Below are 12093 nucleotides of genomic sequence, written 5' to 3'. Positions count from 1 at the left end.
ATCCTATTTGAATTTGATGCAGGTGGTCCTTTGAAAATCATTGGTCTAGATCATACATATATTTCATATTTTATAAAAAGCCAGTAATGACTTATAAAGTCAAAATGGATATAATTTTGATTGTTTTGTATTTTGAATTAAATCTACTGGTTTACTTGTGCCACTAAGTTGACTTTACATAAATACAGTGGGGCAGCTGTTAAGATTATTGAGTTGTCTCCGGGGTTTACTGTGGCATACTGTTAGTATATTTAAACTAATATTTTTTATGTTTTCTCCATGAAAGCAATAAACAAATGAGCAAACAAGCAAAATGCAAAAACAATATACATTTTTAAAGTTCTACTGGCAATGAAATTTTGTGTATATTTTGGTATTTTATTGCTGTCATTTTAGAGTGAATGAATGTAAAATTGGATGAGTGCTTTCCCCAAAGTACCCACCATGAAAAAAGATGGTGATGTTCTGTCTGCAAAGAGTAGGATTCTAGTGAAAGGAGGTAGCAGGAGCAGGAGTATGGTTACTTTTGGTTAGCTTGCAGAACATTTCCCTTCCATTAAAGAAACCCCTTTCCAGCTGTACAGTGGCATCCTTTTTACTGGACCCTTTTGTACTTCCAAATCCCAAATCAGTTGGAGATGCGGGCAGGGTGTTACTGAGAAAAAAAAAAAAAGGCAAAACCAGGTGATGCTGTTGGATTTAAAGTCATATCCAAGGTGAAGAGCAGAGAGAAAGCAATAGGCACTTTTACCACTTCCAACCGAATGCATGTTTTGCAGAAATATGCCGATTTTCGTTTTGTAGAGCAAATGTGTCCTCAAGCACTGTTTGAAATTTAGGTTTCTAAGTTATGTAGAACCTTACATACTAGAGTGGGCTAGAGTATTTAGTAGCATGTGGCATGTGGCTTCTATTTAGATCCCTATGCCTGGTTACGTGCTCACACCGTTCTTGACTACTTCCGTTGTATATTTCATTAATGGAGGGTACCTCTAAGGTAAAAGAGAAGGACTGTGGATACAAAACAAAAGATCAACAATGGAGTAGACCACACTTGTTGAAATTATAGGAGGATCAGGTTCTGAAGGACTGTGAAAGACTTTTTTGTGTTCGCTTTCATAAACTTATTTAAAAGGGGGGTAATAAAGATATGAGGTGAGCCCTGACCAAATCCCTATTCAAAAGCAGAAATCCTTTTAATGAAGCTATTCTAAATTCCATTTTGAAATAAAATTACCCATACAAAAATCTAGTGAAACTTTCTAAATAATAGTTCAGTTCTTTCCTAATGTGTGGTTGCTTTGTTTGTTTGATTATAGTGATTATAGTGTTCATTAGTACTGACTAGGTAGGTGCGGTGGTTCATATCTTCAAATAAACTGCAGTCTGTGAATGCTCACAGCTTCTATTTTCATCTTTAAAACCTCACTTCCCACTTATTTTGGTGTCAGCAGCTCTTCCCTTAACATAAATATTTTTGTTACTGTAATTGTGATGGAACAAAGGCAATTCATGGGTGCTCCTGCATTTTAGTTGTCCTAGTTACTCCTGTGACAGAATTAGGTTTTTATTTCCATCGACTAAGTTATATCAGTGCAAATATATTTCTGGCACCATTATAGTAAATCTCAGTTCAGCAGCCAAAAGGAGGGAGCATGTTTGAATACTTAATTTGAGCAAAGTGGTTTTTAAAATATGGTTTTAAAAGTAATCCAAATATCTCTCATATCAAAACCCTTTTAATCAGATGGAATGGAATGCATAAAAAGTCTGAACAGAATCTCAATGCATTAGTTACAGAAGAGTGATCATACCATCTCTTAAGCCAGCCAAGATGCTAAATTAAAATACTGATTGCATTAAACATATATAGTTAATTTCAGGAAGGCTTTGTCAATACTTGCTTGATATTTGTAGGTAACTTCAGAGCATGTGCTCTTTATGTGACTCATAGAAGTTACAGTACCAAAAGATAAAGTGATTCCGTTTAAGTTTGGCAGGTACTATTTAAATCTCTAGAAATGCTCTGACGAGAGGTAGGTTTGATTGTGTTCATTACACATTGAACACAGATTCTGTGTTTTACAAAAATTACATGTTTGTAGTTTGAAGTTTAAAATCAACTTACTGGTAGCATTGTCATCATTTTATGAATATTTGAAAATAAAAGTGTGATATCTATGTGCACATTAAAATGATCCAATTATCTCCTAAGATACCAACAAAAAAAAAGTACATGCAGCTGTAGGATTGGCATCCAAAAGTTTTTCCTTCTCTGTCTATTCATATTTCTTTTGTTTTATATTATAATCAAGTTTATAGTCATTTTCCAAAATTGATAAGCCATTGACTCTCTTACCACGATTATTGTATAAAAATGACTTGCATAAGATTTTTATTTCTGATATTGAGGTTGGATTACTCTGGTGTTCATTCTGCCTTCAAGAATATGTAGTTTTAGAGAGAGACCACCAGAGGAGCGCCTGGATGTCTCAGTCAGTTGAACATCTGATATTGGCTCAGGTCATGATCTTGTGGTTTGTGAGTTCGAACTCCACATCTGGCTAGCTGCTGTCAGTTCAGAGCCCGCTTCAGATCCTCTGTCTGTCTGTCTGTCTCTCTCTCTGCCCCTCCCTCTTTTGTGCTCTCTCAAAACAAAGGAAAAAACAAAAACACAAAGAGAGACCACCAGGCCTGACCTTTAAAGTGGAGGAAATAAGAATTTTAATCCCAGCTCTATTTGCTCTGTGGACTTGAGCTGGTCAACTTGTCTGAGCTATAGTTTCCTCACCATAGTTTGGATTATACCAACGTCATATACTGTAAAATGGGTCTAGGCCCAGGAGGAAGGTGATCTTGATTCATTTTTTTCTTACTCTTCTTATTTTTCCAGGTAATATCTGTAGGTTGCACTATCTGTAGAGTTCCATGACTTTGATCTGATGAGCACAGGTCTCATTAAATTAACTGAAGTCCAGTGGAACTTTCTATCAATAGGGTAATATAGTCACTTTGGAGTCTCCCCTTTTTTTTCCTTCTGTTACACAAAACCAGAAAATCCATCTCTAATTGGATATAGTCATCAGGATTCTCTTTCAAATTTAGAAGGCTCAGAATGTTATAAGATTGAGAGGTGTTAAAACATCTCATTCATTTTGAGAGAGTGTGTGCATGTGTGAGTGGGGGAGGGGCACAGAGCGAGGAAGAGAGAGAGAATCCCAAACAGACTCTGCACTGTCCGCACAGAGCCTGACACAGGGCTCGATCCCAGGATCCATGAGATCACTACTGAGCTGAAATCAAGAGGTGCTCCTGCATTCTGTTGTTTAATCCTCTTGCCTGTTCACTGAGAGGGTATGACTATTGTCTCTGCTTTAAGCATGAGGAAACCAAAGCTGAAAATATTTAAGTAATTTTCTCAACTGCTAAATGTAAGCTCTGGGTTGCTAGGCCCTTTCCTGAATAAAAGCAAATGTCTTTAGGACTTACAAGTTCACCTAGAAGGAGGAAACTAGAATTTGCAACTGGACAAAAAGCTCCACTTTTAAAAGCCTCCTGCTGACAGGAAGTGACCATTTTTCAGGCAAATCCTGATTTCCCTCTGGTACTCACACTCCTTGGAAGTACAGTAATGCCCCCCATCTGTGGAGGAATCAATTCCAGGGGATGTCTGAAACCACGATAGTACTGAGTCCTGTATATACTGTGTTTTCTCCTATATGTACATACTTACGATGAAGTTTAATTTACAAATTATGTACAGTAAGAGATTATTGCCAATAACTAATAATAAAATATCACAGTTATAACAATACACTGTAATAAAAGTTATGTAATGTGGGCTTTCTCCCTCCCAGTATCTTACTGTACTCACTCTTCCTGTTGTGATAATGTGAAATGATAAAATCCCTGTGTCGTGAGATGAAGTGAGGTGAAGGACATGATGGAGCGTTAGGGAGCTATTGACCTGACTATGTCAGGAGGAGGATCACTTGCTTCTGGACCCTGTGTAATTGCGGATGCCCACGTGTAACTGAAACTGAGGGAAGTCAAACCCTGGATGAGGGGATACTGGCTCCATGTAGCTGTGCATTCCCTGGAGGACTTCTTTTACTATCTTTTGCATTTCCTTCCTTTGCCTTTGGGACAAGAAGTGCCATTAAAGGAGAGGATTATAAATGTTCTTCTATTTGAACCTTTATTTAGATGGTTGGACAGTTCCTGAAGCGTGTTGTTAATGGGATCAGAATCAAGGAATAAACCACAATGTGAGCACTTTGTGTCTGAAGCAGAGGTTTGCATACTGTTTTATATACTCAAACTTGGACTTACAAGCCCTTCACTAGTTAACCTCAATGGACTCATCTATAATAGGGTGTGGGGGAATGTTGCTTAAATAATCCCTGTATTTCTTTCTATAGTAAGGTGCTGTGAATCTGTGAGTAGGAATCACTGGCAGGGCCAAAGCAAGTTATAATAATTATAGTAAGATTGCAATTTAACAACTATGTGATCTTGTTCCATTTACGCAGTGGACAAAAAGTTTCAGATTGGTGATAATAAATAATATTTTAGAATTTTCATAACCCTTTTTCTTATCTCATTTGAGAGGTAAAGTAAGGGGGAAATTATCTCAATTCAGATTTTCCTCCAAATCTCTTTCTTTCTTTCTTTCTTTCTTTCTTTCTTTCTTTCTTTCTTTCTTTCTTTTCTTTTTCTTTTTTTCTTTCTTTCTTTCTTTCTTTCTTTCTTTCTTTCTTTCTTTCTTATCTGTAATATGTGAAGAACTGTGGTAATATCATTAAGGGCTGAAATTGAGACTCAGGACAGGTAAAGCAACATGACACACAGAAGAGGTAACACTAGCAGCCAGGTATATATAATAGGTGACTTTTACTTAACACCCTCAAAATTAGTGATGTGTACTTATAATGCCTCAAACATTTCCTAAACATGAAAGTAAACACCCAGGCACCATTTTTAATTCTCCAAAGAGAATGCCCAAATGATCTGTATGGGGCAAAGATAAGTTTATTAAACATAGCAAGATTTGAGAACTAGTAATTACTATATGAATAAGTAGTAGCTTTCGAGGGCATTTTTATTCCTGGATTTATCTTTAAGTTTTTGACCCTTTGGAAACCAGTGCCTGAAACTACCATTATGATTTTGTGACCACAGCAAGAGAGATACTGGTAAGGGAAAAATATTTGTTTGAAAACCAGGTGCTATGCTTTACGTATATTATAGGATTTTATTCCTTGTAGAATAAGTCTAGTTATTATTACTTGTACTTTACAGATGAGAAAACTAGTGCTCAGAGAGATTAAATATTTATATCATGGCCCCATAGCATTGATATTCAAATCCAGGTCTGCCTGACCTATGATTCTCAGCTTATGCATTTATAATATATTTCATAAAGTTTTTACTAATATCATTTCCTATCAGATATCTTTGGTCATTTCAGAGGAAGACTTGAATGCTTTACATGATACCTAACAGGAATCAATTTTTAAAAATTATGCATACAGTATATACAGTGGAACATTATCTAGCCATAAAAAAGAAGAAAATCCTGCCTTTTGCAACCACATGGGTGAAACTTGAGGGCATTCTTTTAAGTAAAATAAGCCAACCACAGAAGGAAAAATACTGTATATTCTCACATGTGGAATCTAAAAAATTTGAACTCACAGACATAGAGAGTACAAGGGAGGTTGCCAAGGGCAGAGAGGGTGGGGGAAATGGAGAGATGTCAAAGGGTAGAAACTTCAAGGTATCAGACAAGTCAGTTCTAGGGATCTAATGTACAGCATGGTGACTATAGTTAACAGCGGTATATTATATACTTGAAGGTAGCTAAGAGAGTAGATTTTAAATGTTATATCATACACACAAAAAAGGCAATTAGGTGAGCTGATGCAGGTATTAATGGATTGTGGCAATGATTTTATATTATATACATGTATCAAATCATCATGTTGTACACTTTAAGCTTATACAAAGTTATATGTCATTTACATCTCCATAACGTTAGAAAATAACTTAAAAAAAAGACAAAAGAATTAAAAATATTAAAGCATACACGTTTTTAAAATAATGAGGCAAGAAATAATTAAGTTATTATTTAGTATATTAAGTCATTAAATAATTAAAGTCATTAAAACTTTTGATGTTGGGCAGTCATTAGAAATCCATGCATGCATACAAACATTTATACATATAGATAGATGGGAACGCGGAGGAAGTGATCATTGCTATTTGATTATATGTCCAGGTCCTTGAAAAATAATGGAACTATTGGTGTATGCTTGTACACTTTGTTCTTGTAAACTCATGGATATTAATGTTTATTTACCATTCTCAATAAAAACTTAATGGTGCTGTACTAAATTTTTAATTTCCAACAGATTCTTAATTTTATTTGCCTGTGGAAAAGTGGGGAATCTTTACTGGAAAAAAATTGTTTGAATCTGGGAAAATCTACCCTGAATTGACTGGAATCACATACCAGCTTGAAAAACAACAACACACACACAAAATATCCCCACTGTGTGTGTATAGAGGCAGGGAGTGGGGAGACAAGCATTAAAGTGTGACTAAAGGAGAATTTCTCTGTGGAAAACTGGCAAATAAGAGTGACATATATTAATTACAAAGTGCATCTAAACATAAAAGAGCAAAGGTTAAATGTTAATTGAGGCTGGCTGCATCTGCGACACCATCTTTGTTTAGGAGGGCAGAGGTTGGGAAGGCAGCTGGAGATTTCATTTGTTGTTGCGTCTTTGAACTTGATCAATTATTGAATTTCATTTCTGGCAAGAGGTTCAAGCAAGTTTCATCTTGGTTAATATTAAAGATATTCAGATCTTGTAAGTTAACACTTCCTCCCTCTTCCCTACTACCTTTCAATCAAATGTCTTCCTTTTCTTTTCTTTGTCATTGGGGTGACATGTTTAGTGCTTATGTCTCCCAAACTGTACAGTTTTTGGTCTTCTCCAGCTGGGAAACTTTAAAGCACCTCAGGGGTCACACTGAGTCCGTTCTGCTTAACAAATTCTGAGATGGCTACAGGATTTTTTTTCTCATACCAACCACAACAAAACTAAAATGCATTCCACCATCATCTACACTGGGGTTTTTTGAGGAAAGCCTTTAAGGAAGATGAGCCTGTGCAGTGATTGCTACCAGAATATTATTGGTAGTAATATGTGAAAATAAATGAATGCATTCTTTAAATGCATTTCTTAAAAGGTAACCTTAAAAGATACATTTCTTACAGATACCTCTGTGCTCAGACACATAGATAACAATGGTATTTTATTGCAGTACCATAGGACTGTAATTAGTAACAGATAAAGCAATTCATGTAAAATTAGTACTTCATCATACACACACACACACACACACACACACACACACACACACATATATCCACTTATGACTCTATAAGATCTTTTTATTAAACCTCTTAATAACTTTGTAAGAAAAGCAGAGTGGAACTTACTCATCCAACCTTACATGTGAAACAGAGGCCATGCGTTGTTATGTGACTTCTCAAAGCCACTTAATCTGCGGAAAGGAGACTAGAACCTGGATGCTATGACTCATAGCTCGTTGCACTGACAGTGTAAATTTGCATCAATGAGAGGTCTGTGACTAAAATAACTGTATTTATATATGATCAATGAACCACTCATAGAAGCCAGGACTGTACATTAATTATATTTAACTACCAGTAAACTTCAGGAGGGCACAACCTGTTGTATTAACTGCTGAACTGCAGCCCCCGTTTGCAATGCAGACATAGAGTAGGTGCTTTATAAACATTTGTTAAATGAATGGATGAGTGAAAAAAAGATACTTTTAGATGACTTGCTGTGCTAGTTTTAGAATGCAACAGGAAGCTATTCTTTATTAGAGATGATTCAGAATGATTTGGGTAGATTTAAACATCTTCCATTTATAATCTATTTCCTGTTGGTAAATATCAGAAGTTCTCTGCTGCTGCATTATGCTTAGACCAGCAAACCCAGAATTGTTTGGTTTTGCATTCTCTAAATAATCCCTATTTGAAAGCAGTATTATCCACATTCTTGGCACAGAGAATGATAGGATGGCACTTTGGTATGATTTGAACTTTTAAAAGTTTTGAAAGTTATTATTATCTTAATGCTTCTTAAGGAATTTATGGAGAACTGGACTTAATGATCCTAAGATTTACTCTACATCATCAGGTTGTTCAGTTATTTTATTTAAAGGCTTAATGTATTAAGGCCTGACCTGAAAAAAGAAATGCCAAAGAAGAAAAAGGAAAATTTGACGCACAGATGAATATTTATTCAGATACATAAGATGTTGTAATTACCATATTAATGAATCCAAAAAGGAGAGAATCCATTCTGTAAAGCATAAAGTGTAGTATTCCATGTAAGCCCAGCATGAGATATTTTATGCAGCTTTGGTTCGAGAGCTCTGAGCCTGGTTGCCATCCCTTTGAAGGAAAGATTCTGTTAAATTTATTTTCTAAGAGTCTGCACTGTTCCAGACACCAAAGAGAATAAATGCAAGCACAGGAAGTTGTATGATCCATTCTTAAGGACCTCACAGTCTAACAGAGAGTAGAAGACAAATACACAAATATCTTTAACACAAAACACAGTGGGATGAGTGACTCAGCTGTTGATCCACATGAGATCAGCAGGAGGGAAATCACACCTAGTTGGTGGGTAAGATAGAGTTTCATGAATGTGGTGGTGTTTGGGGTAGTCCCACGGAGTCTGCAGGATAGTGGGTCATTTAACAAGCAAGGTAGAATCCCATGTGGCTGGAGGGGACCTTCATAATGTATGCTGGCACAGAAGGGACTCTGCAAGGGTGTCATGTACTGCTTAGATATCTTTTTGCGTATTATCAAGATCTTTTATAACTGTTTCACTACTAATGATACCTATGTTGGCACAGAATGAACTTAACTCAAAACCAACCAATCTATTTATTTGATAGCTTTGGAAAATTAATTCATGGCAAAAGAGTTTGGAACTCCTGCCTAACAGAGATTTGTGTATGATGGCACATTGCAGCTACAGTTGGAAGAGTTAGGAGCTGATCTCTTAGCCATAGCTAATTGTATTGGATTTACCTTCGTCTGTAACTGGTATTGATATTATAACAGTCAAATTTTGTGTGCTTATGTCCCTTGAATATGGACCAATATTAAGGGGTAACATGTCATGGCAAAATTCAGTTTATCTCAAATGGTTGGGAAATGGATGTTGAAGTCAATCTAACATTATGGTAGCTAGGAGATTTTAGAAATGTTTCACACAGGTTATTCAGTTCCTTAAATTAGAATAAAAGAAAATATTTAACATTTAAAATATTCTGAACATAATTTGAATTTAATTTCTTATTTGATTAGATCAGAAAAGTCTTTCAGGATCTAGAGACGTTCTAGGTTACCAGTAAAAGTTTGTGTTGTTATTCCTTATTTTCTACGAAATAAATTATGGCGATTTTATCTTTCTGGTTATTTCAATTCTGGATTAATGAAATTTGAATTTTTCAACCATAAGATCAGAGCTTCTGTTTTTAAAGTCAGACATAAATCTAATATATAAATTACACTCTTTTTTAAAACCTTGAATTATCAAGCACATAATATGATGTGATTAATTATGGTTTTTAAATTAATGTAGTAATTATCAGGAAGTCGTTGGTATCTATATAGGGTTTTTGAAAAATTAAATATTGGGGGGCAGCAGTTAAATCCATATTTCTACTTCATTGTCACAAGTACTCTAATGCTAATAAGTATCTAAGCAGTGCAGTATTCACTTACTCTAAGGTGTTGATAAATGAGGATCATTGTAATTTAGCGGAACCATTCTCATATCTGAATGTCAGCCTGCTATAGAACATTTTATATTAATATTAAAGGTCAAATATTCCACTGCCCTTAACTAGTCCCTATTATACAGTATCGTTCATTCTTATGTACTTAAATAACCCCCCAAAAGTTTAAAATATTACATTACAATATTATAAAAATTTATTTATGTCTTGGCTATTAAGAATTAAGGAAGTTCACCCCTATTTATCCCTGTGGATAAGTTCATAAACCATCCACAGACCTGTACCATTTTCTGCTATGGCTACCAATAGTAGGCACAGATCATTTTAAAATACTTACCTTGATTTGTTTTTGTCAGAAACCTAAAGGTGACCTAGTTACCATAGTTCATCATTTGGCACTTAATTTCTTTGGGTATGTTTCCTTAAAGTTAAAGAGGTCTTTGCTACTTCATGTAACTATAAGAGAGTAAAAAGTGCCTTTTGATTATTTATACATGAAATCTGATGACTTATTTCTGTACATTTTGTTTGAATTTACTTTTCAAATTAACATGCCTTTAGAAGATATTTCCCTGTCCTTAAGATCTTATCTGTAACGTAATGAACAGTAGCAGAAATTGCTGTAGATACTTTGACTTTAGGATTTCATACCTTTTTCCTTCAAGAAAGAGGTTTTATAAAAATTATCTAACTCTAAAATGTTTCGACTGTCCTTAGAACCTTACAATTTATTCTTATGTGGGCTCTGATTAGAATCTAACCCACATATTGATAAACAATGTATTGATTGATATAATTCAGTTTCTACAACCAAAAAGTTTTTTTATCAATCAGTCTGGTGATATATATTGGTTGTTCATTGTAATTCCTAACCTACTTTATTTTATCATATAAAATAAGTAAATACACTTCTGTGTAATAGTAATGTCCCATTTTGTGCTAGAGAAATTCTAAGAAAATCTTTAAATGATTTCTGAAAATGTAAAAGGTTTCCATCCTTCAGGATAATTGATACTATGAATTCAAGAGACGTATGTACATGTTGAGAAGATAAACAATTTTGTATTAAGATTAGGCCAAAAATAATCCATCTGCAATACAAAAAGTTGACTTAGATTCCTTTTTATATTGTCAGCCATTGGTCATTTTTTCAAAGGCATTTGGAATATTTGATTTTTTTTGCATAATCATACATTTACATGGCATTTTCCCAAATCATAAGCCATTGTATTGTTACTGCTTATTATCTAAAATAATTTATTCCCTTATTTGCTCTGTCTTGTTAAGTCCCTGTGAGGCAGGTCAGTGAAATTAAAATATTTTTGGAACCAAAAAACAACTCTATAATTTATTTTTCATTTTAGGGGGAAATTATGTTGCTGTCCTGAAATTTGGCTTGTGTCAAATAATCTATAGAGTGTAAATACCATTAGAGAGTCTGCTGTAACTATTTGGAATTCTTTCAGAGTAGTTTGATGCAGATAAAAGGCGATTTTCTTCATATCTTCTTGCCAAGCAGAGTGTAACGTAATGGGCAGCAGTATGTGAAATGGGCTTAAGTATTATTTTATTTCCATACTCTCTGGTTCCTCAATTGCATCCTTTTCCCCCCTTAAATTAAACATATTGCACTTCCATCTGCTATACACTATCGATGATTCACATTTATTTTTGCAGAAATATTTTTCAAATGGGTTTAGGGAGCAGATGTTTTTGCATTTGTACCCGCCTTCCCTTTCCTGATGTCTTTCCACATGTACGGGGTGGGGGGGGGGGGATGCATCACTGCTGTCTTTGGTGAATTTTGCATATCTCTTTGATTTGGGCTGCTGCACTGTAATGCATGGTAATGTGACAACCGCAGTCAAGCAAGACGTTTCCTTAGTTTCCTGGTATTCAATATCAATATCCCAGCTGTGCTGCTGGGATTTGAAGAACTTCTTTAGCTCTTGGTAATTCCCCTTGGGTTCTTGTGCAAAAGACTGAATCCAACCAAACCTCTTCCTCTCTGCTAGTCTCCTGTCTCAAGACTCAGTGTAGATAAGGTATAGGCTTCCAAATGAACTCAAAAATAAAAACACACATACACATGGTATATTTTTAGCACAAGCACTTTTGTATGATTTTATTCTTGCTCATGGATTCAAATAAAACACCTGCATTTTTTTTTTAAATTGCATGTGCAGATGTCAATCTCATCTGTCTTTCTAGAACATGGTGCCTAACAGCATATGA

This window comes from Lynx rufus, unplaced genomic scaffold (genome assembly GCF_022079265.1).
Source record: "Lynx rufus isolate CCGP_SWC_20201006 ecotype Redwood Valley unplaced genomic scaffold, mLynRuf1.p SCAF_10, whole genome shotgun sequence".
Classification (NCBI taxonomy): domain Eukaryota; kingdom Metazoa; phylum Chordata; class Mammalia; order Carnivora; family Felidae; genus Lynx; species Lynx rufus.
The sequence above is the reverse complement of the archived record's forward strand: the minus strand, read 5'-3'. Positions refer to the sequence as shown.